This window comes from Physeter macrocephalus, chromosome 13 (genome assembly GCF_002837175.3).
Source record: "Physeter macrocephalus isolate SW-GA chromosome 13, ASM283717v5, whole genome shotgun sequence".
Taxonomy (NCBI): Eukaryota; Metazoa; Chordata; class Mammalia; order Artiodactyla; family Physeteridae; genus Physeter; species Physeter macrocephalus.
This window is the reverse complement of record NC_041226.1, coordinates 48,748,331-48,763,255: the sequence shown is the minus strand read 5'-3', so window position 1 is coordinate 48,763,255 and position 14,925 is coordinate 48,748,331. Positions and strand designations below refer to the sequence as shown.

The following is a 14,925-nucleotide window of genomic DNA, read 5'->3' as shown; positions in this document are numbered from 1 at the left end:
GACACAAGAGGGAGGAGATATGGGAACATAGGTATATGTATAACTGATTCACTTTGTTATAGGGCAGAAGCTGACACACCATTGTAAAGCAATTATACTCCAATAAAGATGTTAAAAAAAAAAAAGAAGAACTGTGATCCAGGGGATCACAATAGAAGTCTTTGCTGTTACTCCTTGTAAATCTGAAGGCAAGATTCTTATCCCACAAGGAAACCGGAATTTACCGCTTTGAAACCCCAGCTGTGTCTGACCAACCCAAAGCGTTTGTGGGTCTTGGGAGCACTGTTGGTGCAGCCCACTCCTGTGGGCAGGGACCAACCCTGATAGGCTCTCTTGTGCAGGGACCAACCCTGATAGGCTCTCTTGTGCAGGGACCGACCCTGATAGGCTCTCTTGTGCAGGGACCGACCCTGATTGGCTCTCTTGTGCAGGGACCGACTCTGATAGGCTCTCTTGTGCAGGGACCAACCCTGATAGGCTCTCTTGTGCTTGGGAGGCATCGTGGCTCCATGGCAGAGCACACCTGAGCTTTTGTCGCTCTCCCTCTGTGCTCGACTTAACTGTGCTTTGCTTTTTCTCTCCTCTAAGATGCAGGAAAGTTTCTGTTCCATGGAAACATTGTCAGGATGAACTGGAACTTTAAAAATGAATAAAACATTTTTAGAGGAAGTTTAACTGCTCCAAGGAAAGATGCTATAGGAATGGAAGGAGTTATTATAAACTTTTTAAAAAATGGGTATGTAAAAATGCTCTTAGCACTTTGAGGAGAATGTGTCCCATTTTACTCCTTATGTTTTTGCCTTTGCTCCTGGAATTTTTAGGCCTGTCTTCTGGATGCCTAGATCACATTGGGAGCCGGGGCGGGGGGAGGGCTTTTCATACATGAGCTGCACTGTCTGTCAGAGCAGACTGCTCTGTTGTTTCTCCTGATTTTCCTCAAAGTCTGCCCCACGCTGGTAGACTCACACTTAATATATGCCAGAGCACAAAATGCTTTCACCTTGGGACACGTAGAGGGTGTATCAAGAATGCTTTCCCTGATTCCTGCTTCTTGGGATAAAACAACATATGACAAAGAAAATCTTAACTAGTTGCTCTGAAACAATAAATCAAGAATTGAACTCATTTAAGCAAACTAAAGGATGCATGACATGGCCAGTTCTAAATCATCTTCCATGACGAGGCTTAAGCAGGTTTACCCTGCAGCGCTCAACTGTGATTCACTCTCTCCTCCTGTAACTATTTCTGGGAACGCTTCTTGGTACTTGGAGAGCATGCAAACAGGTCACAGGCTCTAGCTCACACAGTCCACAAAATTGAATAATTCTACAAGGGCTGTGCCCTTGCAGCCCACCAGATCAGCTCTGAAAAAATAGCTGAGTGCATATTCCTGTGCACCTTACCGATTTTTAATTATCACACCTCACCAGGTGATATGTTTCTGCTAAAAGGAAAAATTATTATTTGGATTTGAAAACTAGACAGCTCACTTAAAAAATACAATTATCCAAGAATGTGCTAACCCCAGGTAAATTTACAAATGTTTTGATCATTGTCAAAGAGAGTGTAATATGTTTTCTGATTATCATTATCTCTATGTAAATATGAGAATGATTCAGAAATATTAATAGTCTGCAGTGGTGCAAAAGTCTCTTGAGAATATCGGATAACAATAATGAGGCCTAAGTGGTGTGTTCATTTCCCCAACCTCTGCCCCTGAGCACTTTGAACTTTCTTAGAGACTTAAAACTTCTTACTTTTTTAATTGACTTTATGCCTTCACTTCTACATCCTATATGGGCTATGTGACGTACATTTTGTTACTTTTAATTGAGATGTAATTGACATATATTAGGTGTTGGTTTGATACATTTACATTTTGCAGTATGACTACCACCTTAACACTGACACCGCCATCACATTCCATAATTATCTTTTCTCTTTTTGCGCGAGAACAATTCAGATCTAGTCTCTTAGCAACTTCGAAGTTTCTAATACAGTATCGTTGACTATATTAACATGTGTTTTTCTAACTGAAGTTTGTTTGCGCACTTTTTAACAACAATACTTAATACATTCCCAGCCCAAAATTAGGGGACAGCGTGAGGTAAGATTTACTGAGGCTGACCCAGTAGCAAAGGCTAACCAAGTAGTAGTAGGCACTGTCTTAAATGCCTTACATGTATGAATTTATTTACTCCTTATAAGAACCCTGAAAGTCTGCTTATTTGTCCCATTTTATAGAAAAGAAACTGAGGCATTGAGGCCTTGTCCACAGCTGTACAGTTAGATGAATGAAGCTGGGTGATCTGACTCCATACAGCCCCAAGCACTTAACCACAGACCTTCTCCCATAAGGGATGGCCAACAGACCAGAGTTTACAAATAATATAATCATAAGTGAAAGCTTCATGAAATCATCTTGGCTATGTTTATCAGGGTCTTTTCAGCTATGCAGCCCTTTAAGGGTAATCTTACACCCTGGTTAACTCCCTCAGCACTCGTAGATTCTGTTTTAATCACTCCATAGCTGCTTACATTTGGTCTTTTGTTGTTGTTTTTTCATAAACATAATGCACATTGACTTACCCATATTTTAAGTTCTAAAGATCAGAGACAATGTCTTTTACTATTTGTCTGTTTTCCACAAGAAAAGACATGGAAAAACAAGGGTAGAGGAAGCACTGAAAAATGTATACTGAATGAGGTAGATTTAAGAAAGTTAAATAATTTGGTTGTTATTAAGCTATTTTTTACATCTGCCAAAATGTGTAATCTTCAGATAATTCGGTATCATTGGTTTCCAGTCACATATTAATGCCAACCTGCGTTTGGCCAATTTGGTCATCTTCTGAGAGACAGAAATTTCTCCAAAGAAGATGCTTAATACGTTCTCACCGATAATATACATATTCTTTAACTAACTTCTTGCTGAAAACGACAACAACAACAACAACAACCCAGGTTCCAGATAAAGCTAAATGAGACAGTTGCAGATATTTCCACAAATGCCTAATGTTCATGCACAGAATTAGGAAAAGTCAAAGCCTCGCTATTCGACATTAAAGTATATTTTTATTACCCAATAAACAAGGAAAATTAAGCTGGTGATTAGTATGAACTTTGTATCTGATTCACAGATGTCTTCTGATAACTCATATTTGATCCTGCAATGTCATTGCCAGTAATACAATGAATACTTATTAGGTTTATAGGCACATCACCTTTTTGAAGGGTCTCAGAAGTTGCCCTCAGGAAATCTAGATAGGAGTCAAAAGAAAAACTACATTGCGTTGTTTGGAAAATAGGATAAGAAATCTTAGAAACCAGTGATACATAATCCTTTTTGTTAGAACATGAATTTAATCTTAGAAGTTAGTATGTAATGAAGAGAACTAAAAAATCAAACAGATAATGTTTCATCTATTGCTCTAAAATTTTTTTAAGAAATGAAAGCTAGAAACTCTAAATGTCATACGCTGGAGTATGGCTATTAATATGTAATTTTCCCCTGGGAAGCCCTTCTGTTTCGGTCACTCTCTTCATAATAAGCATCAACACTTTATTTTTCTGCTTTACTTTCTCTTTGAATGAGCCCAAACTTGCACCAGTGATGTCACACATGTTTGAACAGTGGATCACAACATACCAGTTAATCCTGCATGGCAACAACCCATCTGATAACCAGCCCCTATATTGTTCTTTGGAAGCCGTAGTACACATCACGTGGAGATTTGCACCTTCCCTGTAACATAAGCACCACTAACACTTAGTAATATATAAAGTTTCTGCTTGACAATATGATCTTTAACATACAGGCACTTATATCACCTGGTACTATGTAAACCTGTGGAAACTATGAGATAATGAGAGCAATCTTAAAATGGTGAATTTTCTAGTGTTTGAATCGTTTTACTGACTCTTGGAATCAGACAGTCTTAAAGTATTATAGTTTATATTGGCAGCTGGAAGAATCAAATATTGATTATGTTGATAATTAACTCTGAGTTAGGAGGAATAGGTTGTAATTCACAGAAACTCCAGGCTTTCTGGAGACATTATCCTTAATTAATATCTCTAGATTATGAAAGAGTTCTCACACTACACATCCGTTTTCCCTATAAATGAGTTGCATTATGTAGGTTTTGATGGCTGAAAGTAGGTCCTTGAATGGAGGATCCAAGGGACGTGTTAGGGGCAACTAAGGAATTTCAGTTAGCAGGGCTTAAGTAGATTAGCAGGCTAGTAGACTTGTCTTGATGCATGCGACATGTTCAGGATAGCTTTGGGAAGAGAGGAGGTGATTTTTAAGTAGCACCACTGGTGGTTATTAAGATGGGAGTAGAACTTCACGGGGGAGGGACCCAAAAAACTCGGTGCATACAGACCAAAGACAAGTAATTTGTCTTAGCCTTCAAAATCTTTACCAAGACTGCCTACCCATCCTTACCTCTTACTATGCGTCCCTACCTCACCCTTAGTCTCAGTTTTCCCATCTGTTAAATGGGGATAGTAGTGTTAATCTCATAGGGTTGTTCTGAAAATTAAGCAGATAATCCATACATAGTACAGTGCTTGGCATCATTTATTAAGTGCTCAATAAATATCAGCCAGCATTCTTCTTCTTCTTCCACTCCTCCAGAAGTAAACTCTGAACTTCTGGTAGACTGCTTTACCCACATTTGACCAAACACCCCTCATTCATTCTGATCCCTGGGCCAATGCTCAGGTGATTCATCCTGTCTGGAGTGTGACCTTCTCCACTTCACCCTACGCCTCCCTTCTTGAATTCCCACTCAATGTCAGGGTCCTGCTCAAATCTCACTTTTCCCAGGATGACGTCCTAACCACCACAGCCCCCAGGGGTGGCTCCCATCTCTGAATTCCTCTAATGACCACGAACAGTCTTTGGAACACCAGTTTGTTGTCCCTTATATTGTTGGGTGTCTTTTAAATTATATGTATAGATATATGCCTTGTCATCCCACTTACTAAGCAGCATGTGCCTTAAAGTACGGATTGTTGGGTCTGATGCTCTTGGGCCCCCAAATCGCTGAGTAGGAGGTCTTGCAGAGTGGCCTGGTGGAATAGGTAATCAGCTTTGGAGCCAGACAGCGCCTGGTTGGGATCCCTGGCCTGCCACTTCCTTGCCGTGTCATCTTGGGCAGTTTACCTTTCCTGAGCCTTAATTTTCTCTTCTGTGAAGTGCAGATACCCTATAGAATTTTTCAAAAATTAGTAGGAATATGTATCAAGCACCTAGCACAGTTCTGGGCACAAGTAAATGCTTAACGATATTGTTGTTATTATACAGAACATACATCAGTAGATACTTCTTAACTGATCAGTAGAGAATAGCAAATGCCCACCCTTCTCCCCGCCCCCAAAAGAGGAAAAGACATATATGTTTGAAATTCCAAAGAATATTTTGCCATTTCTAATGAAAATAACAAAACAAGTAGATTAAGCTTCTTTATCTTAAATATCCCAAAGTATTAAACCTCTGTGAACATATAACCATGCATTCCTTCAATAATTAATGCCATGATTTGTATGGCACTGTTCTAGGTACTTCAGATGAAAAAGTGATTAAGAAAAATCTAAAAGATACAACAAACTAGTGAATATAGCAAAAAAGAAACAGACTTACACATAGAGAGAACACACTAGTGGTTACCAGTGGGGAGAGGGAAGCGGGGAGGGGCGAGATGGGGGCAGGGGAGTAAGAGGTACAACTATTAGGTATAAAATAAGCTACAAGGATATATTGTAGAACACAGGGAATATAGCCAATATTTTATAACTCTAAATGGAGTAGAACCTTTAAAAATTGGGAATCACTATATTGTACACCTGTGACTTACATAGTATTGTACAGCGGCTATATATCAATTTTTTAAGTCTTTAATTAAAAAAAAAAAGAAAAAGTCCCCACCCACATCTGCTGCGAGAGGTGGATGATGGACAGATAAATCTACTATATAACGTTCGGAGTGATAAGCGACACGAAGGAAAATAAAGCAATAGACAGTGAGAGGGTGGGGGCAAGGGAGTGGGAGGGGACCTGTATGTCCTCTCTGAAGAAGGGACATTTGATTAGAGCCGTGAATTCAGTGAGGCCAGAAGCCGTATGGTGAGAAATAGTTCTAGGCAGAGGAATAGCAAAAGTGAAGGCCCTGAGTTGAAATGAGTTTGACATATTCCAAGAACAGTTAGCAGGCCACCGTGGCTGGGGCAGAGTGAGCTGGAGAAGGAATGATAAGGTCTGAGAGTTCCTAGAGGGCCTTGTGGGTGATAATAAAAACTTCGGGCTTTGTTTTCAGTGAAATGGGAAACCGCTGGCGTTTTGATAGGACACTGTTTCTTTATTAAGAAGACCGTGAGAGGACATTCCGCAGCAATTAGGATGGCTATTATTAAAAAAAAAAAAAAAAATCAGGCGTTAGTGAGGATGTTGAGAAATTGGAATCCTTGTGTATTGTTGATGGGAACGTAAAATGATGCAGCCGCTGTGGAAGACAGTTTGGCAGTTCCTCAGAAGTGAAACAGAGAGTTACCCTACGATCCAGCAACTCCATTTCTGGGTACATACCCAACAAATTGAAGACAGGGATACACGTACACTGGTGTTCACGGCAGCAGTATTCACAATAGCCGAAAGATGGAAACAACCCAAATGCCCGTCAGTGGATGAAAGGATATACAAAACGTGGTAACTACATGCAGTGGAAGATTATTTGGCCTTAAATAGTAATGAAATGCTGTTACATGCTACAAAGTAAATGAATCTTGAAAACATTATGCTAAGTAAAATAAGCCAGACACAAAAGGACAAATATTGTATGATTCCACTTATATGAGATACCTAGTTTAGGCAAATTCATAGAGACAGAAAGTACAGTAGAAGTTACCAGGGACTGAGGGACCAGGAGGATGGGTTATTGTTATAGACTGGGAGCAGCGTTTCTATATAGGGTATTGAAAAAGTTCTGGAAGTGGATAGTGGTGATGGTTGTACAACAGTGTGAATGTACTTAATGCCACTGAATTGTACATTTAAAAGTAGTTAAAGAGTAAATTTTTTGCTACATATATTTACCTTAATAAAAAACAAACAAAAAAGACCATGCGGGGGGGAAAGGGTGTGGAAGCAGAAATTCCAGTTAGACGCCGAGGCAGTGAGCCAGATAAGAAATACTTGTCTGTGGAGATGGTGAGAAGTATTCAAATTCAGGATGCATGTTGAAAGTAGAGCCAGTAGGACCTTGCTGACAGGTTGTAAATGGAAGAGGATAATCACAAAAGACTCGTAGTTTTGTTCTGAGCCACCAGGAGAACAGTGGTCATTTCCTGAGATAGAGAACACGGGAAGGCGCGAGTTTGGGGGAAAATATCACGTATTCACCTTTCAACATGTTAAATTAGATGTCTAATTGACCCATGAGTGGAAGTTCAAGATGTATGAGTCTGGAGCTCAGGGAAGAGAGCCTGCAGAAATAAAAATGGATGGGTGACATGCAAAAAGATGGTCTATGCAGCACACTCTATGAAGCATGGGGGTGAATGTGATCACCCAAGGAGTTGAAAGAGAAGTGGTCAGAGGCCTGAGCTCAGGGACCCTCTGGCATTCAGAGGCACATACATGTGAGATGCTTTTCACTAATATTAGCAAGTTTCTGTTAAGCACCTCCTCTACCAGGCACTGTTGTAGGTGACTGGGACAGCAATGCCTAAAATAAGGCAGCCCCGCCCCCGCTAATACTATCTATTGCTCTCGGGCGAGTTACTTAACTTGGCTGAAGCCCAGATTCCTCATCTGTAAAATGGGCTTAATCATTGAGGTTCACGCAAAGTGAAACAACAGTAACTTGAAACATTTCCTGATTATCCACCTGTTTATACAAGGTGTTTTAGTTTCATAACTCTAATTCATCTTATAACCCTGCAAGGTAGGTATAAAGTTTAGGGAAGCTGATAAATTTTTCTAAGACACAGCTAAAAATTCATTTTCATTGGCAAGATTCTTACCCGGGTAGTTCTGAACTCACATCTTTCAGTCCATCCAATATTTCAAGCCATTTTAATATGTAAAATACTCAGCAAGCTGCCTGAGGCGATAGTGAAGTGCTTCAAAATATGTTTCTTTCATCCCTTCTTTGTCCTCCCCTCCACTTAAGTGAGTCTCTTTGAAGTCCTGAAAAACAAACTCCTATGATTAAAACCAATCAGAAAAGCAATCACTTAGGTCATCAATGTGTAAACTGCCAACTATAAACTTAGTAATATCCCTAAACGAATTTAATGAATGTTAACTGACTGAATAAACAAAAACTGTGCATTTGTAGTCTAATTTTCTCTACAAATTACCTGGCCTTTAGAATTTACAGATTGGACAGCACTTAATGAAATTCCATTACTATTAAATTAATTTTATGAGCTTTCTTTTATAAACTGCATTCAAGATATCCCTGAAAATACTGCCTTAACTTAGTTTATACTACCCTTTTAAATTATTGCTTGTCTGGCAAATGAAAAGAAAGTGCCACTCTGATGTCTTTTTTTAATTATCATTATTTATTTATTTTTTGGGCCACGCTGCTTGGCTTGTGGGATCTTAGTTCCCCGAACAGGGATCGAACCCGGGCCCTTGGCAATGAAAGTGTGGAGCCCTAACCACCGCCAGGGAATTCCCTCTGCTGTTTTTTAAACATAAATCTATTGTTTATACGTAGATTAATTTTAATCATCAGTGCCTCCTATCTTGCCACTCTTCCTAGGGACTCTAGGATGGTTAAGGACATTATTATTATCCTGGTCACCCAGGCTAAGCTCCCTGTCCCTTATCTGCCATCATCCAGTCAGTTACCAAGAACTGACAGATCTACTTCTGAAATGTCTTGGAATTGGTCCCCTCTGATTCAGATTTAAAGACAGTACTTTGCTTCAGCTTAGAATCCACTGCTTAGATGATGGCAGTAACCAGCTCTCTAACTGATAAAGGCTGATTCACTAATGAATCCTATTTTTATAAGCCAGAATTTTCCTCCTAAAGCTAAAAAAAAAAAAAAAAAAAAAAAAAAAAAATTCCTGACACTTCCAGGACCTACAAAATATGGTTCATTATAAGGGAACACTCAAAGCCCGTGGTATCTGGCTCTGGTCATCCTGTTGTTGTCTCTTCTGCTTTTTCTTTACCACTCACACATTCTTTTAAGACCCACAAGTCGGTGTCGTACATTAAGCTTGCCCTGATCTTCTCAGAATTAGACACTTTCTCCCTTTACTCCCATAGCGCTTTATTATTCCTCTCTTTATCACATATCATTTCTACGGCTTTTATAATTATGATTCACATACATAAATTGGAGCAATTTTTTATTATCTTAACAACTGGCACCACGTTCCTGCAGGAAAAACTCCTTTGGTGTAGAAAATGTGCTTTTAGGAATGCTTGGAGGTAGACTGACAGCTGAACCGCACTCCTACTTCCCGGCCCAAGATTTGGATGTAACCTTAGCCCCAGGGTTTTTAGTAGGGGAAATCTGCCCCGCGTGTGCCAAGGGAAGGAGTTTGTTGTTTTTCTCTTGAATAAAGATGAGATGGGGGTAGAAGAAACCAGAGAAGAGATGAAGGAGAGAGAGAGTGCCAGCAAGATGTACACTTGCCTGAGGCTGGAGGGGACCAGTGAGCAGCATAAAAGTAGCCAAAAGCATTTTATAAATACAGGAACACTAGGAAGAGAAAGACAAAGCCCCAGGAGTGCCTGAACGTCTATAGTAAAAAGGGCTACTGAACTCTGATGAGCGTTTGTGGTTGTTCTTGATGTGAAGATTGAAGAAGGTGCTGATTTTTACATCCGGATTAATGATAGAGGCCAAGATAGCCCTGAGAATATAAACCTCCCAGAAATTTACATACATCTTTTGGGAGTGAGGGTTGGACTTCCACATGTCATATAATTGGTAAATATTTGAGTCCTTTGTCACCTGTCTGAGGCAGATAAATATCCAAATCCTACACCTCACCAGATTATAAACTCTCTGAGGATGCTTTTGTATGCCCACTTGCTTTCCTATGGTGAACCCACAGAAAATATTTGTTGTTTTATTTGATTGAATAAGTAGTGTTAAGATGAAAAATACCTATACACCTGACTGCTATTTCTTTAAACTCTCATCTTATGGATTTTCTCAGCAGGAAAAAGCCAAGTAAAAAAATACCAACAGTGCAAATGATATTTAATCATCAATTAATATGGTGCACAAGACTTCGTGTTGTCATCTTGATATATTATAGGTTTTCCATATTACTCTAGGACTGATGTGATGTAGGAGGAAGTGTAGACTGGAGGTCTTAAGTCTGTCATTTCCCAGGCATTTAAGCATTTTGAGCATCTATTTTCTCAGCTGTTTCTCAGCTCTTAGACTGCCAATAACAATATCTACCCTGCCAAGCTTTCTGTAATTTTTGTGATGATATTCTAAGTTTATGTATGGTGATATAAAAGTCTTTCTTATGCCATCTGCAGTATTTGATAGTACACAGTAAGTTTACTATGAACAGCACAGTACACATTGAGAGGCTACCAATTGTATCTAATAATACTCTGGTCCTTGAGAGCTGTGGACAGCGTTTTACCAATAATGGAGAAGAGTGAAGTTAGGAAAGTAAGTGATATTTACAGGATGCTTGAAAGCTTGCAAAGTTTTTATCTAACCCTTCTTCTTAAGTGAAGAAAGATGGGCCAGGGCTGTACTCTTGGTGGATAGTCTGGCTCCGAGATTTTAGTGATACATGAAGTTCTAGGTGAGAAGTTCTAGGCAAATAGCATAGAAATGACAGAAACATCAGCTCCATAGCAGCAGGCTAAGAGCAAAACTGAGGTTGGAAAGAAAGTGTAAGTATCAGCAAATAGGAACTGAGTAAGGAATGGCTCTTGGTATAAACATGGTTTCATGGAACCCAAGGTAAAGAAGGAGCTCAAAACTCTTCTTAGCCTCTTCTATGAGACCATCATTCCCCTGATACCAAAACCAGATAAAGACGAAAGAAAACTACACAATATCCCTTATGAATAGAGGCTCAAGAGCCCTTAACAAAATACAAGCAAACTGAATCTAGCCACATATACAGAAGATTATATACCATGACCAAGAAGGATTTAACCCAGGAATGAAGCTGGTTAGACACATGAAAATCAATCAATATAATACATTATATTAATAGACTTAAACACAAGACCACATGATTATCTCAATTGATGCAGAAAAGGCATTTGATGAAATTCAACATCTTTTCATGATAAAAACACTCAGCAAACTAGGAATAGAAGGGAATTTCTTTAATCTTATAAAGAACATCTATGAAAAACCCGTATCTAATGTCCTTTATGGGTGACTGAATAGTTTTTCTAAGATCAGGAACAAGACAAGGATGTTTATACTCACCAGTTTCATTCAACATTCTAGCCAGGGCAATTAAGAAAAAGAAATAAAAGAAATCCAGATTGGAACAGAAGAAGTAAAATTATCTCTGTTTGCAGTTGACATGATCTTGTATATAGAAAACACAAATGAATCCCTTCAAAAACTATTAGAACCAATAAACGAGTTCAGCATGGTTGCTGGGCATAAGATCAATATACAAAAATCAACTGTATTTCTATCCACTAACAATGAACTATCTGAAAATAAAATTCAGAAAATAACTCCAACACAGCATTGTAAATCAACTATACTTCAATGAAAAAGAAAATAATTCCATTTACAATAACAGGAAAAAAAAGAAAAATGCCTTGGAATAAATGTAGCCAAAGCAGTACAAGATTGGAACAGTAAAACCTATAAAGCATTATTTTTAAAACAATTAACTCTTAAAAGAAAAGACATTCCATGTTCATAGGTTGAAAGACTTATTGCTGTGTAAAATGGTAGCATTCCACAAAATGGTAAATAAATCAATGTAATTTCTGTCTGAATTCCAACTGCATTTTCTTTTGAGGAAATTGACAAACTGATCCTAAAATTCATATGGAAGTAATCTTGAAAAAACAATCTTGAAAAAAAGAATAAATTTGAAGGACTAACACTTTGCAATTTCAAAATTTACCTCAAAACTGTAAAGTCAAGACAGTGTGGTACTAGGCCAGGTATGCACATATCGATCAATGGAATAGAAATGAGAGTCTAGAAATAAACCCTTACATTTATGGTCAATTGCTTTCTTCACAAAGTTGCCAAGACAATTCGATGAAGAAAATCTTTTTAACAAACAATGTTGGAATAACTGTGTATCCACATGTAAAAGAATGATATTAGACTCCTTCCTTTTTTATACCATACACAAACTCAAAATAGATCATAGAGCTAAATCTGTAAAGATCTTAGGAGAAAGCTATAGGAGTAAATCTTTGAGCCTGAGGTTAGCTAAAGCCTTCTTAGATATAACAGTAAACACACATACAACTAAATAAATATTAAATTGGACCTAACCAAAATTTAAAACTTTTGTGCTTTAAGGATACAAGAAAGTAAAAAGACAACCCATGGATTGGGAGAAAATATTGGCAAATTTAATATCTGATAAGGGACTTGTATCCAGAATATATAGAAATTTTATAACTCAACAATAAATAGACAACACAATTTATAAATAGGCAAAGTATTTGAATAGACATTTCTCCAAAGAAGATATACAAATGGCCTATGAGCATATGAAAAGATTCCCAACTTCATTAGTCATTAGGGAAATTACAAATCAAAACCACAATGAGATACCACTTTACATGCACTAAGATGGCTAAAATCAAAAAGACAGACATAATGTGTTGGTGAGGATAAAAAGAAATTAGAAGTTTCTCACAGTGCTGGTGAAATTATAAAATGCTGTAGCCACTTTGAAGAGCAGTTTGAAAATTCCTCAAATATTAAATATAGAATTACCATACCATCTAGTAATTCCGCTCCTAGGTATATGCCTGAGAGAATTTAAAATATATGTCCACACAAAAACTTGTACAGATATTCATAGCAGCATTATTCTTAATAATCAAAAAGTGGAATCAACCCAAATGTCCGTCAACTAATGAATAAAATGTGATGTGTCTGTTTAACGGAATATTACTCATCCATTAAAAAGAATGAAGTATTAATCATTTCATGATATACATAAATCATCATTCTGTACACCTTAAACTTACACAGTGCTGTGTGTCAATTATATTTAAATAAAACTGGAAGAAAACAAAGGAGTGAAGTATTGATGCATGCTACAAAATGGATAAACCTTAAGGACTTTATGCTTAAGTGAATGAAGCCAGACACAAAAAGCCACATATTGTATGATTCTACTTCTATTAAATATCCAGACTAGCCAAATCCATAAAGACAGAAAGTTGGATTAGTAGTTTCCAGGAGCTGGGAGGAGGTGGGGTGTGGAATGACGGTTAAAGAGTATGGAGTTTCCTTTTGGGGTGATGAAAATATTTTGAAACTAGATAGAGAAGGTGGTTCCACAACATTGTGAATATAATGAATGCTACTGAATCGTACACTTTATAGGGTGATTTTTACGGTATGTGAATTATATCTTAATAAAATTATTATTAACCAAAAAAAGGAAGAAGGAGCCCAAGGCTAAGAAGTGTTGGCGGGTATATTGGGCATTGAGTCAGGTCTGCATTACTCTAGGTTAATCTTCCTGACAGCGCCACATTTGAAATATGGGAATCTGAAAATCCAAAAGACTAAATGTCTAAGATACCATAACTAATAAATTATAATAAGTTATAATTCATGCATAGATTTCAGATCACAGTCTATGCTTTTCTCTAGGGACCACAGCAAAAAGTAGGATTCTTGTTTTTTTTTTCTTAAAGATAATAATATGAACTTATTGATCACAAAACTTTAATTTAGAAGTCTGCATATTAAATTGCAGATTCACATTTCACATGTTTTTCTCCATTTTTAAGATCAGCATGTTTTTGTTTTGTTTTGTTTTCCTTGTGTACCACGAGTACTTGACCTAGTTCAGAAAGAACTTTATGAGACATACATTTAAGAATGACTTTATAAAATTAAAACTATATTCTTTTGGGTTGGGAGTTGTATAAGTAAAGTGGCGGATAAACACACCAGATCCTAGGCTATTGTGGCTGAGTTTCCTGGTAGCCAAAGCAAAAAAGTAAATAGCGTGGGGATTTTACTTCTGACTATCTGATGAAAAATATATATATACATCAGTGTTACCAAGCACATTTCCTTCCATACCAAATAAAAATTATAACGTAGCTCTTTCTCTCTTTCTCCAACGTCAGTGGAGAGTGAAAGAGTCCTAGCTTGAGGGGTCAGGAAACAGTGCCTGGTTCCACCTCTGCTACTGTTTAGCTGTATGGGCTTGGCATAGGCTAGTTTAATTAATTTTCTGAGCCTTGGTTTCCTCATCTTCTAAATGTCTTTCAAATATGAATTTGCGTCACATTAATATACCTTCTAACTTTTCCAACATTAATTTGGCAAAGTATTCAAAGATTAAGTTGAGTTTTTAAGACGGAAATAAAAAACAGGTAAAATATTCCCTCCGTTAGATGGGAAGATTTTTGGTTTTCTCCAAAATTCAAATACAGCCACATTTTAGGGTAGGAGAAATGCCTATTTGTGCCTCCAGATAGCCCTACTGGTCAACAAAAACTCAAGTGGGACATTACTAATGAGTTCTACTTGGCCTTGTTATTTTTTTTCTTTTTAAAATTTTAGATGTTTTCCCAAAGCTTCAAGTGAATGGGAACCAAATTATTTCAGATAATAGTGACTTTTAGGTAAGAATGGCTAATGATGCATTTTTTTTGAATTTTTGAATTTTATTTATTTTTTTATACAGCAGATTCTTATTAGTTATCCATTTTATACATATTAGTGTATACAT

The 14,925-nt window shown here is 37.6% G+C and overlaps 1 protein-coding gene across 27 annotated transcripts in view; it reads left to right on the top strand.

Moving 5' to 3' along the window:
- The window catches only part of KLF12 (KLF transcription factor 12), a 589,904-nt gene that overhangs the window by 532,199 nt on the left and 42,780 nt on the right, over window positions 1-14,925 (top strand). The window lies entirely within an intron of this gene.